This window comes from Cupressus sempervirens, chromosome 5 (assembly GCF_028749045.1).
Source record: "Cupressus sempervirens isolate cs-2001-9-10 chromosome 5, ASM2874904v1, whole genome shotgun sequence".
In the NCBI taxonomy this organism is placed as follows: Eukaryota; Viridiplantae; Streptophyta; class Pinopsida; order Cupressales; family Cupressaceae; genus Cupressus; species Cupressus sempervirens.
Genome location: NC_143122.1, coordinates 341,501,047 through 341,521,096, shown reverse-complemented (window position 1 = coordinate 341,521,096; position 20,050 = coordinate 341,501,047).

Below are 20,050 nucleotides of genomic sequence, written 5' to 3'. Positions count from 1 at the left end.
GCCAGGTTAGTTGTAAAAGGATTTGCATAGAAAAAGGGAATTGATTTTGATGAGATCATAATGACTTCTATCTGTACTATTTTAAGTCTTGTGGCTACTAAAGATTTGCATTTAGAGTAGCTAGATGTTAAAACAACCTTCCTTCATGGTGATTTGGATGAAGAAATATGTATATGGCTCAGCCACGGGGATTTGAGGTTGAAGGTAAGGAGAACTTGGTGTGCAAATTGAAGAAAAGTTTATATGGCTTGAAGCATGCACCTCGGCAATGGTATTTGAAATTTGATACGTTTATGCATGAGCATGGCTATAAAAAGTGTCATTCAAATTATTGTGTTTATTTTAAGAGGTTGGATGATGATAGCTACATTAGTTTATGTTTATATGTTGATGATATGCTTGTAGCTAGGTCTAACATGGATCATATGAAGGGGTTAAAATACCAGTTAGCACATGCATTTTCTATGAAGAATTTGCGAGCAGCAAAAAAAATCCTTGGTATGAAGATTTGTAGAGATAGGAAGAACACAACATTAATGCTATCTCAGGCTGATTATGTTGAGAAGGTGTTGCAATGTTTCTCTATGGAGAATGCTAAAGCTATTAGCACACCTTTACCTAGTCATTTGAAGTTGACTAAAGAGATGTGTCCTAAGACATAGGAAGAGGAGGATAAGATGTCCAAGGTACCCTATCCTTCAGCTGCAAGAAGCTTGATGTATGCTATGGTATGCACTAGGCTAGATATTGCCCATGTAGTGGGAATCGTTAGCAGGTATATGAGTCATCTAGGATTTGAGCATTGGAATGTTGTCAAGTGGATTCTCAGATATTTGAGAGGAACATCCAATAAGTGTTTACACTTTGGGGGCTCTACTACTAATTTATAGGGCTATGTTGACTCAGATTTGGCAAGGGATATTGATACGAGGCAGAGTACTACAAGTTATGTCTTTACTATTGATGGGGCAACTGTGAGTTGGGTTTCTAGGTTACAGAAGATTAATGCTCTATCCACTATAGAGGCAAAGTATGTTGCTACTATAGATGCATCCAAGGAGATGATATGGCTTCATTTCTTCTTGGAAGAATTGGGACATCCTCTAAAGGATAATTATTTGTTCACAGATAGTCAGAGTGCCATTCATCTTGTCAAGAATTCAGCTTTGTATTCTAAAACTAAACACATATAGTTGCGGTACCATTTCATTCAGTTAGTTTTGGAGGATGGACAGTTAAAGTTGGAGAAGATACATACAAATGACAATCCAGTAGATATGTTGACAAAGGTTGTAACAAGGGAGAAGTTGAACTCCTCTTCAGCTTTGGTTGGTCTTCTAGACTGAACATGAATAAAAGAATAGTAGAGTCCAGGGTAGTTTGATCCAGTGGGAGCCCCATGTGGTACTGGTATTGCTATAGGATCAGTCACCAAGTGGGAGATTGTTGTTGAGTGTGGAGCATGATCAGTCCCCAAGTGGAAGATTGTTAGATTATGGTGACTGATCAAGAAAGTACTGTACATACTTCATAATTAGTGGGGTTCAGGGCATCGCCCTAAAAAAAAAAATTTGGGCCCTATTTTATCAAGATTCATAGATTCACCATTCATAGATTTGAGCCAACATGTTATAACCCTAAAGTGGTTTAATACTTGTATAAAAGGGCTTAGGGTTAGGGACTGTTTCATAGTGTGATGTGAAATTGGTTCTTACGGCGGTATTGAGCTGTAAGGATTATGGATTGTAATCAAGTTGTAATCACTAGATTGTAATAAGATTGGACTTTCTATTTGGTGGACATAGCCCAGGGATTAGGTGAACCATGTTAAACCTTGGTGCCTTGTGTTCATTTCTGTGTGATCTATTATTTTCTGTTATTGGTTATATTTGCATGTAGTTTTTTTATTTCTATCTGTGGTTTATCTTAACATCCCCCCAGTGACAATGTTGAACTACACCGATCAATAATGCTATGAGCATCAAGAAGCTCTACTCTAGAAATATTCAATTGCTCCTTAACTAGAGCTCTCTTTGCATATGCCCCTACTCAATCATGTTCCCCTTTCCCATGGCCAAATTTTAAAAAACTCCAAATATGAGACACCTCCTTCTCTACGTGCATCCTACACAATCAACAAAAGATGCAAGCATTCTTGAATTGACATGTGCAATTATCTAACCAAATGATATATCGATCCATAGCAATGTCATGCTCCTATAACAAATCAAAATAATTCTCCAAACAATGTTGCACAAACTCATGAGAGTAAGATTTATCATCACTCATGTAAAAATGGTACTCTCTAATAATCTTTTGATTATATTCCACACTATCAGGGGCATGTCTATATGTTATGTGGACAAAAATAGCAATCTAAATGGAGTTATAATTCTAAGATTTTGTCCCATTTTGAGGCTATAATGTGTAGTTCTTAGCAAAGTTAACAATTGATATAATAGTGCCAATTGGAAAAGTCTCCTTACACATTCTAAATTGTTGATCCAACAACTGAGACCTATGACTATGCTATGCATACTTTTAGGAAAGATTGTCTTAAAACATAAAAGAAAACTAGCCACACTAATTTCTTTTGCAATCAATTCACATCTAGAGCCCTCACCCCCATTCTTCAATGTGTATTTCACCATTTCATATACAATTTTTTTACTATTATCCTCCCAAGATCTTGTTTGCACCCCTCATGGAAACATGTGTCAAACTTGGATAAGCCACCACATTCTAAAAACTTATCATTTAAGCAAGCATTTCCTTAAAAAAAACAACCATCAACTCTACAACATTGAAATTGATCTAGCAAGTCTCTTGAAGTTTTTGGAAGCGTGCTAGCACCACAATTCTTCAACATTTCTTTACTATGCAAAGTAAAATGGATGGAGCATAATAGTTCATGGTGAATAGAAAAGTCAACATGATATTTGCAACAACATGTATCTTGAATATTAAGTGGCACATAATAAAATGGCTTCAAAGATTCAAAAGTTCTTTGTGATATATGCAATCTTGGATGACTCCCTCTAAATTCTTTGAACAATATAGCTTGACTTACCTCAAAATAATGTTAATGATTTGACATGTAGTCTCTAATGCCAATTCTCAACTTCAACACATCTTTAAAATTGAGGTGATACTGGTGAGAATTGTGTCTCAACCTTGCAAGCTTTTTTCAAAAAAGTCTAGAAAATTTTAGCCAGAAAACTCTACAAAATTTTTGAAAATTCTAGAATTTGTTTGTGGTAGTTTTCCACATTTTAATGAGTTGGAAAAAGGTGTATGAGTTGTTAAAAATGTGTCTATTCTCTACAACAATGTAGGAGGGCTATTTTTAGAGTGTAGACTATTCATTATATGACTTTTATGAGGGCTAAACTAGAGGACAAAATTATGGACAAAAATGGTGTTCTTGGAGTCACAAATGACAAGTGGGTAACATGTGGCATGGTTTTTTTGCCCATGGTTTTGGCCCATGGTTTTGTAAAACCACAAATGGTTTCCAAGCTATAAATCACTGTAAAAAGAGGGCTTGGGGAGGTGTTTGAATTGTCGAGTTTAGTTTGCGAGACTAGGGCTAGAAGGAATCTCTTTGAGTCCAAGTATGAGTTTGAGTTGTGGTGATGCATTCCTATAAGAACTTACATTTCAAGTGTATTGTAATCTTCCAGATTTGATAATACAGTTTGCAAGTATTGGAGGGTAGGGGTTTTCTACTAGAAGGGTTTCCCCACAGTAATCATTGTACTATGAGTTCATTTTTATTTTGATTATATTATTATGCATTTCTTGAGGTCTCTACAGTAGTTAGTTGAATTTGCATTATCATCTTCTCAAGATTAGTGTAGGAAGTGATTATGTGCACCTTTGCTTCCCTATAAGTGCTATTAGAGGTTGGCTAGTTTTGGTTATATTTGTTGGGTATTGGGTTTTTTGAGCTTATCAAGGTTTGAGTGGGAGCTTGTGCAAAGGTTTTTATTTTTGTGTTGTAGGATTGCAAAAATGGCAATCACATCAGGGAGGATTGATGTAGAGAAGTTTTCTGGCACAAAATTTGAAATGTGGAAGCTAAAGATGGAGGATCTATTGATTGATTGAGATCTATGGAATGTAGTCAATGAAAAGAAGTTGAGGCCCATAGATTTAACTTCAGCTGTAGAGTATGATGTGAGAGACAGAAAAGCTAAAAGCCACATTAGATTGTGTCTTGCAGACTCTATACTAATTAATATCCATGAAAATCCTACCAAAAAGAATCTTTCGAAGAAGCTAAGTGAGATCTATCAAGCTAAATAACTTGTGAACAAGATTTTCTTGAGGAAGAAGTTGTATTCTTTGAGAATTGAAGAAGGTGGGAAAATTTCTAAACATCTTGAAAGTTTTAATATGGCAGTGACTTAGTTGACCTCAATTGTGTTGTGGATGGATGAAGAAGAAAGGTGCCAAATATTGCTATGTTCATTGCTAGACTCATGGGATAGCCTTGTCATGGCCATAGGGAGAACTTCAGTTGTCTTCAAGATGGAATACATTTTTGGTTCTCTACTTTATGAAGAGATAAGAAGGAAGGTCTCTCTAAATTTCAAAGAGGCTTTAAGTGTTTGAGGAAGACCAAAGGAAAGAGGCAAGAACAATAAGAAACATGGCCATTCTAAGTCCAAGAATAAGGGGAAATCAAAATCTCATGGTAAGTCCAAGGTGATCTATTGGAATTGTGGCAAAACTAGACACTTCCACAAGGACTACAAATAGGAGAAGAAAAAAGAAGAAGTGAGATTCTAATTCTGAGTCTGAGAAGGAAGATGGAAATGCTTTCATAACAGCCTTGGCCAGCACTCATGCAGGTGAAAATTCATGGTTGGTAGACTTAGGTGCATCTTTTCACATGGCTCCTAATAGAAATTGGTTTAGTAAATATGAAAATTTTGATGGTGGTAAGGTGTATTTAGGTGATAACTCAGTTCTTGATATTGTTGGTCATGGAAGTATTTTTATCAAATTTTTTGATGGTAGAATTAGAATATTTTATGTTGTCTTTCATATCATGGGACAAGCAAGGAATTTTTTATCTATTAGTAAACTAATAGATGCATGTGTACATGTACAATTTTCTGAAGCAGGTGTGAAAATGACGAGAGTTGTTATGGTAATAGAAAGAGGAAATAGATTGGGTACATTATACTAGCTTGATGCATGCATGATTGAGTGAAATAGTACTTATGATAAGATTGTGAAGATGAATACTTTGTTGGAGAAGGAGAAGGTTTCTAGTTTCTCTTTCAATAGATGGTCATGGTTTTTGGGTACCCAAGGGTGCTTTAACTACTGAATCAAAGTTACATATAGAGAGGAATATGTTATGGCACTTGAGACTTGGCCACATACGTGAGAAAGATCTACAAACCTTAAAGAATAAAAACATTTTTTATGGGTTGAATGATTATAATCTGATATTGATTTTTGTGAGCATTGGATCTATGGTAAACAAAACCACATTTATTTTTACTCAATTTCTCATAAGTCCTCATGTATTTTGGATCTAATCCATTAGGATGTATATGGGCTAGTTGATGTTCCTTCTATTGGTAGATCAGTTTATTATGTTTCTTTCATTGATGATTTTAGTAGAAGAACATGGATTTACTTTCTTAGAATTAAAGGTAGAGTTTTTAGTCATTTCAAAGAATTTAAAGAAATGGTTGAGTTGTAAACTAGAAAGAATATAAAGCATTTGAGAACTAATAATGTTGATAAATATTGCTTCGATGATTTTGACATATTTTGTAAATATTGTGGTATTAAAAGAGAGAAGACAACTCCATATTCTCCACAACAAAATGGAGCTGCAAAAAGAATGAATAGAACATTGATGAAGGCTAGTAATATGTTGAGTGGAGCTGGACTGGAATGAAAATTTTTTCCCTAAGTTGTAGCCACTACCTGCTATCTTATAAACATGTCTCATACATCCGCTCTTGTTGATAAGACACTAATAGAATCATGGTCGAGCCACAAGCCTTCACTTAGACATCAGAGATTTTTTGGTTGTGAGGCATATGCTCATGGGCCAAAGGAGAAGCAAACAAAATTAGACAAAAAAGTTGTCAAATGTATCTTCATCAGATATAGTTATGGTGTGAAAGGATACAAGCTTTGGGGTCCTATTGTAGAAAAGGTATTTTACTCTAGAAGTGTTATTTTTAGAGAAATTAAGCCTTCTTCTATTATTGTGTAGCTAGAACAGATAAAAAAGAAAGATGTGATTCAACTTCCTACTACACTTAAGAAATTAGAATAAACACCCTTAGAAAGACAAGTTTTTGAAGATAGCTCTATGAGTTTTGAATCATTAGAGGAACAAGGAGAATCTAATCATGAAACTAAACTTGAACTTGAACCAAATCTTGTTTGAAGGTCTAGTAGACAGAGAAAAGGACCAGAAAGGTATGGATATTCTCCTAATGATTGGAGGTGTATATTTGCTTTGAATGCTAATATTGATGAACCAAAATCTATAGAAAAGGCTCTTCGTATGAATGATTTAGAGTCCTGGAAGATAGTCATGGAAGAAGAGATGGCATCTCTTAAGAGGAATGACACATGGGACCTTGTACCATTGCTTGAAGGATGAAAGCCTATTGGTTGTAAATGGGTGTTCAAAAGGAAGATGGGTTTAGATGGAAGCATTGAGAAGTATAAAGCATGATGGGTTGCAAAAGGTCACTCCCAAGTTGTAGGAAATGATTATGGTGAAATTTTTACTCTTGTAGAAAAAATGGCGTCCATTCAATTTTTACTTTCTATTACAACAACTTATGATCTAGAAGTTGAGTAGGTGGATGTAAAGACAGCTTTCCTTCATGGAAATTTGGAGGAAGAAATTTATATGATACAGCCATAGCACTTTGTGATGAAAGGTAAAAGTCATTTAGTCTATAAATTGAAAAAATCCTTGTATGGTTTCAGACAAAGTCCTAGGATGTGGCACTAGAATTTTGATACATATGTATTGAGTTTGGGATTTGTGCAATTCAAATCTGATCACTATATACACTACAAGTTTGTTGGTGATTATTTCTTGGTTATTGCCTTATATATTGATGACATGTTGTTTATTAGCAAAGGAAAATGTTTGATTGTAGAATTAAAATCTTAGCTCTTAGTAAAGTTTGAAATGAAATATCTTTGTGTAGTAAGGTACATTCTAGGAATGAAGATTATAAGAAATAGACAAAATAGAAAGATTTGGTGAGGCCAGAGTAAGTATGTTGGTAATATTCTAAGAAGATTCAATATGCAAGATTTCAAACCATTGGATGTTCTTGTTACTATAAGAACAAACCTTTCTATCTCGTAGTGTCCATCCCCATTGGAGATGGAAGAGATGAGTCAAGTACTGTATCAAAGTGTTGTTGGAAGTTTGATGTATGCTATGGTCTATACAAGAATAGAGATTTCCCAAGCAATGGAAGTACTTTCATGTTATATGTCTAATCTAGGAAGAGTACATTAGGATGCAGTAAAAAGATTTTTTGGATACTTGTGGGGTACCTCAAAGTACTCTGTAAGTTTTCATGGAATGGGATATGAGAATTCCTTGGATATTCAAGGCTATGTGGATTTAGAGTGGGCTAGTGATCTTGATAGAAGAATATCCACCAGTGCATATGCGTTTACATTATTCAATGGTGTAATTAGTTGGATGAGAAAACTACAAGTTGTGGTCACTTTGTTCACTATAGAGGCAGTATATATCATAGCTACTCATGCCTACAAAGAAGCCATCTAGCTTAAGAGATTGAGTTCAAATATAGAGTTCAAATAGGGTGCCCTAAAAATTTATAGTGATAGTCAAAGTGAAATCTACCTAGTGAAGGACCCGACATTTCATGCCAGGACCAAGCACATCGATGTACAATATCATTTTGTGAGAGATATGGCTAAGGAAGGCAAGGTTAAGCTAGAAAAGGTGCAGACTTTGGTGAATGTTGTTGATGCATTAACTAAGCCCATAAGTATACAGTAATTCAGATGGTGTTTAGAGTCTATGGCCTCTCAACCCCTAGTAATTCAGCCCATGACACTTTGGATCCCCTTACTCTTTCGAGGTTTTTGACAAGTGGGACAATTTTGAGAATTGTATCTCAACCTTGCAAGCTTTTTCTAAAAAACTCTAGAAAATTTTGGCTGAAAAACTCTAGAAATTTTTTAGAAAATTCTAGAATTTTTTTGTGGTAGTTTTCCACATGCTTATGAGTTGGAAAAATGTGGATTATTTATTAAAAAATTGTCTAGTCTCAAGAACAATGTAGAAGGGATGTTTTTAGAGTGTAAACAACTCATTATATAACTTTTATGGGGGTCTAAACTAGAGGACAAAATTATAGATGAAAATGGTATTCTTGGAGTTACAAATGACAAGTGGGTAACATGTGGCATGGTTGTTTTGTCCATGGGTTTATAAAATCATAAATATTTTTCAAGTTGTAAATCAATATAAAAGGAGGGCTTGGGGAGGTGTTTGAATCATTTAGTTTAGTTTGCAAGACTGGTGCTAGAATGAGACTCTCTAAGTCTGAGTCTAAGTTCAAGTTGTGATGATGCACTCTTGTAAGAACTTGTATTGCAAGTGTATTGTAATCTTCCAAATTTTAGAATACATTGTGCGAGTTTTAGAGGGTGGGTTTTTTCTTCTGAAAGGGTTTTCTCATTTTAATCATTGTGTTATGACTTTATTGTTATTTTGATTATATTATTATGCATTTCTTGAGATCTCTACAATAGTTAGTCAAATTTGCATAATCATCCTCTCAAGATTAGTGTAGGAAGAAATTTTGTGCACCTTTTCTTCCTTATAGTCACTCTTAAGCTAGAGTGCCAAAACTATGTAATTTCTTCCTTCACATCACCGAATAGCTTTTTATCAAAATGTGAAAGTCTCCCACCAAAATCCCATGTTTCATTTTTAAGAGGATCATCAATTATCTCTCATCTACTAAGTGCTCTTCTCAAAGTAGTATGATTTAGGTTCAAGTCAATACAAGTTTTTCTCATATATCTACCCTTTCTCAAATGATGACTTACTAAAGAGGTTGTAATAACCGTTCAAGCAACTCTCTTATCCTTCTCCTTGATATTTTTCTCAATACTATTGAGAGTACTAAAAAGATTCTTCACAATTATGGAATTTATTTCCAATTTTTTTATTGAGACGAATCTTTAATTTGGAAAGCATAAGTCTCATCTTTTGTATATTTAATAAGTGTATACAAAGTTGACATTGCTCCACCACTATCTTGTTGTCAAAAAACATCTTATATAGTCTTAAGCCAAAAACCAAATTGTTCTTTGTGATTTTTTTTCCTTCCAAATTGGTAATAATCATTTCATCAATTTCAATTATCCATTTTGGTGCTCTAGGACCTTCATGTCAATTATAATTAGGAGATATGTAACGTTCTTGTGCATTTACATTTTCGGCATGGTCAACTATGCAATTTACATTATGAACTAGTAAATTTTCATTCTCCAAATTTTTATCCTCCAAATTTTCAATCCCAACATTATCATTATCAATTGATAAATTTTCATTCCTCAACTGTATATATTCATTATCTAACTCTATGATTTAACCTTCAACCAATAAATCGTCAATTTGATTCACATTTAACATACCTATCTCTTCCTTTGGTGATTTACCTTGTCCCTTTCCTTATATGTTGCAATGTCTTCATTCAATACCTTCCTTTTGTGTTTATCTTTTCGATGACTACTGCTCCCCATATAGACAATAATATTGGACACCTAATCATACATTATAGAAACTTTTTCAATCGTATGGGCCCTAGGAAATCATTTTTCTTCAAACTCATGAAAATGGACCCCAAACAATGTGATTGTCAGGTATCTAGTGAAAAAATATTTTGAAAAAAGTATGGCAATATTTTGGGTACTTGATCCCATATCAGGTATCTGATCCAAGGTTGGGTACCCGATCTCATATCGAGTATCCGATTCAAGATTAGATACCTGATACAATATTAGGTACCCAATATGGACACCCAAATTTTGGAGGGAAGTCAAAATTTGGCAAGTGTGGGCAATGTGAAGAAAATTGTATATTATTATATATTAGTATTTTATTGAATATAATATAATAATATATATGACTATTATTATTAAATATAATATAGTAATATATATAATTATTATTATTATTATATAGTCATAAATTATAATTATGTCCCTAGGGTTCCTATGGACCTATTTGATTTAATCGAATGTGTTGAAAGGGGTCAAAGGTTAACCTATAACCCCTAACCTATGACCCATTTCGATGCATTTCATAACAACATATGTCCCTAGGGGTCCTAGGACCCATAGGGACCTATTAGGTTTGATTGAATGGGTCGAAAGGGGTCATAGGACAACCTATGACCCCTTTTAATGCATTTCATAACAACATATGTCCCTAGGGGTCCTAGGACTGTAGTGACCTATTGGGCTTGATCGAATGGGTTAAAAGTGGTCATAAGTTATCCTATGACCCCTTTCCATGCATTTCATGATAACATGTGTCCCTAGGTGTCTTAGAACCCATAAGGACCTATTTGGTTTGTTCGATTGGGTCGAAAGGGGTCATAGAATAACCTATGACCCCTTTTGAACACATTTCATGACAACATATGTCCCTAGGGGTCTTAGAACTTGTAGGGACTTATTTGGTTTGTTTGATTGGGTTGAAAAGGGTCATAGGATAACCTATGACCCATTTCGTGCATCTCATGACAACATATGTCGCTAGGGGTCCTAAGACTCCTAGGGACCTATTAGGTTTGATCAAATGTGTTCAAAGGGGTCATAAGATAACCTATGACCCCTTTCAACACATTTATTGACAACATCTGTCCATAGGGGTCCTAGGACCCATAGGGACCTATTTGGTTTGATAATATGGGTCAAAATGGGTCATAGGATAACCTATGACCCCTTTCGACACATTTCATGACAACATATGTCCCTAGGGGTCTGAGGACTTATAGGGACCTATTTGGTTTGATCCTTTTGGTGCATTTCATGACAACATATGTCCCTAGTGGTCCTAAGACCCATACAGGGCTATTAGGTTTGATCAAATGCATCAAAAGGGGTCATGGGATAACCTATGACCTTTTTTTGATAGATTTCATGACAACATATGTCCCTAAGGGTCCTAAGACTCATAGGGACCTATTTTGGTTTGATCAAATGTGTCAAAAGGGGTCACTAGATAACCTATGACCCCTTTCAACACATTTCATTACAACATATGTCCCTAGGGGTCCTAAGACCCGTAGGGACCTATTGGGTTTGATCGAAAGGGTTGAAAGATAGGATAACCTATGACCACTTTTGATGCATTTCATGAAAGCATATGTCCTTAGGGGTTATAGGACCCCTAGGGACCTATTTGGATTGATCGAATGGGTTGAAAGGGGTCATAGGATAACTTATGACCCCTTTCAACACATTCCATGACAATATTATATTCAATAATAATATAATACTATATATTTTAATATAATAATAATATATTACTAGATTATATAATAGGGTACCTGCAAGAAGCTGGGTCACATTTTTGTGAAAGTCAAATTCGTAGAATTGTACTTCTCAAAAATGGGTACCTAATTTTCTTAAAATTGGGTACCCATTTCTAAAATCATGCTTTGAGCACCCAAGCCATGATTCAAAAATTGGGTACCCAATTTTTGAAAAGTAGATCGGGTGCCCAAACCACTTAAAAATCAGACACCTGATACCTTTACAAATTGGGTACCCGATTTGTAAAATATCAGGTACCCAATTTGTAAAAGTTACAAATACCCATTTTTATGCGTTTTGGGGTCATTTTCACCATTTGGAAAATGGGACCTTGATTTGAGAGCAATATGGGAGCCTATTTTTTACCTCTACCAATCGCCCCCTGCTACTATTTTTTGATATACTAGGTATTTTAATTTGTTTTGTACTATTTTACTTAATTATTTTTAGTTTTACACTTTATATGTAAATCAGTTTATTATTATTATTTTCAGTTTTAATATATGTAAAATTGTAAATTTACACTATTAATGAGTATTATCTTTAGATTATTGTATCTATTATTTTAAATAATAGTTTCGTAGATGTTCATTTAAAAATTGTTATTTTAGATATGTTGAAATGTATTTAATTTATGTATTTATTACAATGTTGAATGATTAGATTAGATGTAAATTCATTATTTAAACATGTAATTAAAAATAAATATTGATTTCAAATAACTAGTGATTAATTATCTAGATTAGTTTGTAAACCATATAACAAAGAAAGTATTTAAACTAACTATAACCTTGACCTAACCATATAGTTCTATACAATAAAACCCTAAACATATAGCTAAGTATTATATTATGTAACACCCCACCAAGGGATCCAAACACAAAACTTAGTATTTAATGATTTTACTTATTGTGTTGTATTTTGTTTCATGGATCGAAAATGGATGATGTAAACTATTTTATAAATGTATATTCTTTCAACCTTTCATACCCTGTGACATGTACAATGGATGATTGTGCATTCCAAATTAATTTGCCAAGTGGCATTCAGAACAAATGTATATTATTTAAATGGATTGAACTCAAGTAGTTATTCTTTCATGTGAATGTGTTATTTATGTTACTTCTAGTACTTATAGTTATTTAAAAATGAAATGTAAATGTGCTCATAAAGGAATGTAATCTCTTATGTTTTTTATGTAAATTATTGTACATGGTATTGTTTTCTTAGTAAAACTTTAGATTAGTTCTTTGGATCCCTTGGTTGGGCATCATTTAGGATTAACTATAATACCAATTTTAACCAAAACTCTAATCATAACCCTTACTGTCATCCTAACCATAATATTAATTATCTAAAACCTACACCCTAATGTATAAATAATTGAATAACTATCCTAAGAACCAATTACTAATTATAAATGTAAAGCCATAATCCTAACCTTAAATGATAAACTATTATCCTAGAGGAGCATCATATCTACATCTACATGTCATATGAATCTAAAAAAATTCAAATATCTAATTACATTATTTATTGCATAGGAAGGATTTAAAAAATTCATTATATTATCCATGCATATCATATCAAAAGAATCATATAGAGACATGTCATTTACTATATCCATCATAGATAATCAAGAAGGGTACTTAGGTAAATTTATATATAACACAATATTATAAGAAGAGAAAAACACCATATAGGAGCATCTCATGTATAAACTAGAAAAATTGACCATGACACATGTAATGAGATCAAATAATATTTGTAATCATCACATATACTATCAATGTATGGGAGTGATATAATCAAAATATCAAAAAATGAGTGATATCAGAGCATTATCAATATCAAGGTCTCAAAATGATACAAAGACAATGATACATCATTAAAAAATTAGAATAGAAGAAGGAATCAAGCATCTAATTAAATAACCCTCCCTCAACATCAAGAGGTGGAGGTGGAACATCAGTGCAAGTAGGAGGGACTATACACCCTTGGATACCTAACAATATATAGAGAAGTGAATAACTTGTATTTCCACTAGAATAGTTGTTGATTATTCATCATAATAGTAAGCCTCTCTAGAGTTATGATAAGTGGCCTCACCCTATGTAATCCTCAATTGAGAAGTTAGCTCTGCAATCTGCCTGTCATGATCAATTACCATCCTAGCTCTAATGACCACCTATGTCTAGACTATCACCTAGTACTGTGCTACTCTCAATATTCTCTAAAGTCCCCTAATGACATCTTCTTATGTGGGCTCTCCTTTGGCTTCCTACTCCAGAAGCCCATGATAAAACATCAATAATTTAATATAAAAAATCAATTTTAAAAAAGGGGCATTGATTTATTAATTAATCCAAACATAATTAATCAAATCAAGTTTTTAAATCCTGTGGCTAGAACTATTAATTAAATGAATTAATTAAAATGATCAATTATCCATATCACCACTAATGGAAAATGAAATTAATTCCCACCAATAAAGCTTAATCATGTATTGATCAATCAAGGATTCAACCTCCAACACTCATGGAGAATGAATCCAAACCATTGAACTCTCAAAGATTTCTATAAATGTGTCATCAACTCAAGCTTTTGAGATATCTACATTTTTTGTAATAAAATTATGCAAATAATTCTAGGTGATTTTCAAGTGCTTCTGAGTAAATTATGGGCATTTGAGAGCCAATCCATATTACAAGATCATAATCTCATTACACTTTATAGCTTTCTAGCATCATGTAGGGTTTAGTTAGTGTGACTTGAGTTCATGATTACATCCATTTTATGATTACATGTGCCTAATTTACAAAATATTAAACCTTGACATTAAGTTTTAAATTCTAATTATGTCAAGTCTAATCCTTATCCTAAACCTTTATATCCTAAATTCTTAACCCTTAGACCAACTAAGTTATCCTAAATGCTAAACCTTTATTCTAAAAATAATTGTAAATGCTAAGCCCTTCTCCTAATTCTAAATAAAAATATTAAGCTTAAATGATAAACCCTAATCTTGACCTTAACTATGATTTACATGTATAAGGTTAGGGTTTAACATTTAACATTTACGATTAGGATCTAGTATTAGGATTTGTATTCAATTCTAGAATATAAATAGGATCTAAGTATTATAATTTAGATTTTATAAGTATATTTAGATTTATGATTAAGGTTTATAATCAAGGTTTATAATTAAGATTTATGATTAAGGTTTATAATTAAGGTTTATATCCAGCAACTCATTAAAACACCTTTAAAAAAATAATAATTTATGAAGTTGCTTCCACCTACAAATCAGAATTACAAAAGCATATTTTATTAGTTTTGAAACTACTAAAGCTAATGTTTGGATGAGCCAAGAGTTGTTTGCAGGTGGAAGACAAGTAAGCATCCAAAAGTAATTATAAAAGATGTGATCAAGTAATATAATACAAAGTTTTCTAATAGTAAAAAGACTTTGGTCATAATTAGAAAATGCAATTAATATAACACATTCCAACATAGAGATTTAGAGGGAAGAAAAGTTCTATTAGCAATTCATAACAATTGTTAAATGATAAGATAGGATTTAAATTACTAAAGAAGATATTAAATATAAGTTTAAGTATTATGATTAGAATTAGGATTATTATGGTTAGGGATAGGGTTCATGTATTAGAATTAGGATGATCTAGACTTATAGTTTGCATTAAAGCGGATAATATTTAGGATAAACTATAATCATAAATAATAATCAAATCATAATTCTATCTCTAAGCTTTCATTCTAATTGTAACCTTAACTCTCATCCTAACGCCATCTATTATATATCCTTTAAACAATAGTACCATAATAAATATCCAAAACCTAAATATAATTCTAACTAAAACTATAATCCCAAGTAAGTTCCCTAAAATTAAAGTCATAATCATTATAATAATCTTAAGCTTAGCCATCATGAAAACTGTAAACATAAAAAATTGTAAACCATAACCTTGCCATAATCTTAACTTTGTTTGATCCTGAGATGAACATATAATCCATAATGAGGATACAATCCCCAAGTGTCACAAAATAAGTGTACATGAAAGCAATTAGCTAGGTGGCTCCTATTTTTGGAAAAGAAACCTTGAAGTAACCTATATAGTTTTTATGGAGTATTATTTTATGGTTAGACTTAAATTCGATATTTAATGTTCAATTAAACTTAAGTGTTTAATTTTAAATTTATTTAATTGATACGATTTTAAAGATCTGTGCATTTATATAATTAATATTTTAGATTTAAATTCTATTAAATAGTCATTTTGTCATTTTTTATGTTGTTTAAACATATATGCAGATTATATTTGATGGACCCGTCACCACCCCCTCGCCCTCCCATGCCCCCACCTCTGCCCCCTCCACCTCCACCTCCACCATAGATGATCTCTATGAGAGTATGAGTCATAATCTCAATGACCTCATAAGTGATATTGAGGCTATTCAATGCAAGACCCACCCCCCTCCTCACCTACTACACCTTGTAGATAGCATGCAAGGCATCATTCAGTCTATACAACATTTAGATTCTAATATTGATTCATTCATATTATGGAGGCAAAACATGTGTGCCTTCTATTGATTCATATAGAGAAGCTCATAACCTCAATATGGGTAAACAAAATTTTAAAAGCTATTTTGTAAACCCTAAGATGGGTGAGGAGATTAATGAGAAGAAGCCTCACATTTCTGTTAGGTGGTGCACACATCCACGTATAGCATCACATTTTTGGGAGTAGTGGTGGATGGTATTTGACCATCCACCACACACTAATCATGAGGTGCCCATGTACTTCCTTAGGAAGTTGTGGGCTGAGTTTGAATTGGGTTTGAAACCCAATTATTTTGATATGAAAGCATTTCAAGAGGTTGGTGGAGGGATGCCTCAGGATAGGGCTGGGGCAAATTTGAGTGATAGAATGAGAAACTGTAGGAAACCTTAGCCCCTTGTACATCTTCCTATGCCCATTGTACTAGCTCCACACCATCATTGAGTAGCTCCATTGCTCTTACCTCTTTGAGTCCCATTTCGAGCAATTTAGTATAGCAGTGGACGTAGGTGACACATGTTTGTCCACTTGGACATATTTGTACTAGCTATGGAGGCATATGCATAGGCCTCGAGAGCGATGCTGATGGGGAACATGATAACCATTATGCTAAGGATGCTAATTTTGATGATGATGTATATGTTGCCCATGGTGATGGTAGTGACGAGATTGATGTGTCATCATTTGTTGACCTCATGTAGCAGGGAGAGCCCAGAGATAGTCAAGAGCAATAGGTAAAACTTTAATTTTAATTTAAATATAAAGTAAACATAATTATTTACTTTCTACATACATGTGTAATTTTATTAACCATATTAATTTGTACTTTTGAAATAACAGAGGATGGGTGATACTGTTCCTCCTAGGAGGTAGTATAGTCTTTTTTTGAGACCTGCAGAGATTGGCATCCCTCATACGATATGCACTTTGAATTACACCATAAAAATGTACATTCAAACTTGAATTTAATAACATGTGCTCATATGTTCTTTTTATTTGATTTTGTAGGGATTATCCGTAGCTACATAGTTTGATGTCAGTCTAGGTCCTACTCTAGTGACCACTGAGGCACAGCCTCAAATACATATGATATGAAATTTTGACTAAAGAAAAATAATTTGTACTAGTTTTATGTATGTACATTTTTATTAACTCATAATTTGAATAATTTTGACTCATGTATATATATTTTATATGTTTTGATTTGACGAACAAGAGATGGATCGTACTTATCCATACATGCCTCAATATAGTCTATTTTTGACTTCATCTTATGATCATCATGCTAGCATACCTATAGACACATCTGTGATATTGGCTACTACTCAGGTATGATATATATACATGTTAAATTTATAGTGTATAAAAAATGTAGTTTAAAAATTATGTACTTTTTAGTTTGCATACTTTGTAATTATTCATGTATATATATAATTTTGACTCAACGTTTATGAATCCATAATTTTAGGACTATGTAACCATGATGTTACTGAGAGTACATGACTTAGCCAGATGGAGGTACCTACATCATCCTTTGAGGTCAAAATTGTGATTTATGTACATAATGTATAGTTCATTATGCTCTAAAATCAAATTTAAAAAATGTATGTATTGTAAATTATAGGACCTCACCACTACTACATTTGGTAATTTTCATAGTTTTCATAGTGATTTATTTGCAAGCTATATTTTGAAACCCGTTTCAATTAAGCATGTAATGATGAGACGTGCCTCATGTTACACAAGGTGATCCATCTACCTCACAGGGTGTCCCACATGATGAGGCATCTCATATTACATAGGATGATCCATTTGAGTCCTCTTAATGTGGAGTAAAGAGGACATTCAATTAGATAGATTAGGTCTTATTGGCACCTGTTGATTGTATTTTTATGCCACATATTGTATATTTTGATACACTTTGTGTTAGGACAGTTAAAATTGTATTATATATGTATTTTTTAACTTCATAGATCATGTTATGATGTATGTTAGACCATGTACTATTTTTTTACAACTTCTTATCATGCTTGTGTATGTAGTATATATTATTATGTTTCACCATGTTTTAAGTATTCAAACCATTTTCTTTATTGTGACATATTTTATTCATGAACATATGACACATTTTGTAAGTATATATGCTAGATGAACAATAATTTTAACTATTTATAGAGCATTAGTACTGATATAAAAAACATTATTGGATAAATATCACATCAAATTTATGCATTGAGATTCATACAAATAAAACTAACCTACTATTAAATAAATATTTTTCATCCTAAAAATTTAAATTTATAAAATTTAGGTAAAGATTGAAGACTCTTTTTATGAAATGATGGATGATACCCTTCCTTTCACACATTATGACCCCTTATGATACATTACAATCATTAACGTCTCATTTGTGTGTCCTATCATAGTTAATGTGTTCTAAGGGGTCCTAATAGGCCCTAAGATGTCCTAGGACCACTAAGAACCCATTATGACCCTTCATGATATATTAAGATCACTTAGGAACTATTATAATGCCTTTGGACATTAGGACCTAGTAGGACTCCCTAAGTCCTATTAAAACACACATATGAATTGGAGTACCTAGAAATGTATCATAAGGAATCCTTATGTGTTTTATATGCTAATTATTATGCACTAAGACATGTTAAGAGCTATTAGAACCTATAGCACATATTAGGACTGGGTAAGACTCTCTAGGTCCCCTTAATACAAATATGGATCTAAGTACCTAGAAATGTATCAAAAGGGGCTCTTATGTGTTGTTTGGTAATGTAAGACTTATTATTACCTAATAAGACCTATTATATCCTAATAATACTTCTTAAGACTTATTAAAACCTTTAAAAAAATATTATGACCTATTAGGACTCCTATGTCCCCTTACGACACACATGTATGGATAACATACCAAAAATTAATCTAAAATTAGGACCTAAAGTACTAATCCTAATTGACATAATTTTAACTATTTATAGAGCATTAGTACTGATATAAAAAAAATTATTGTATAAATATCACATCAAATTGAGGTAGTTTTAATGTTTCCTAATTGGTCCTAATATATTCTAAGGTTTTTTAATGGGTCCTGGGGCCACTTACAATCCATTATGAACCATTATGATACATTAGAATCATTAACATCCCATTTGTGTGTCCTATTATAGTTAATGTGTTCTAAGGGATCCTAATAGACCTTAAGATGTCCTAGGACCACTAAGAACCCATTATAACCCTTCATGTTATATTAAGACCATAGTTTAAAATCCAAGAGGAAACATTAGGACTGATTACAACCACTTAGGAACTATTATAATCCCTTTGGACATAGTAGTGTATCATATGATGGTGAATCTATTCAGAGGGGTTATAATTGGTTCTTATGAGTCCTAATGGATTATAAGAGTTTCTAACATGTCCTCAAAGGTCATGGGATCACTTAAAACACATTAGAACCCCTTAAGACACATTAGGACCCATTAGGGCATATTATAACCCATTAGTGTGTCTTAAATGCCCCTTAAGATTATCTAAGAGGCATTAATGGATTGTAATATGTTTTAAATGGTCATAATGTGCACCCTAAACAATATTAATGGGCTTTCAAACCACATAGGACCAATCATGATGCGTTGTGAGATATTAGGACCACTTAGGACACATCACTATGTCTTGCAATGGTTAATGTGTTATAAGAGGTTTTAATGGGGTCTAATGGGTCCTAATGTGTGTGAGTGGATCCTAATGTATCCTAATGAGACCTAATGTGTACTAATGGGTCCTAAAAATCCCTAATGTCCCTTTAGAACATGTCTAATATCCTTCGATGATTAATCTGTTCTAAGGGTTCATAA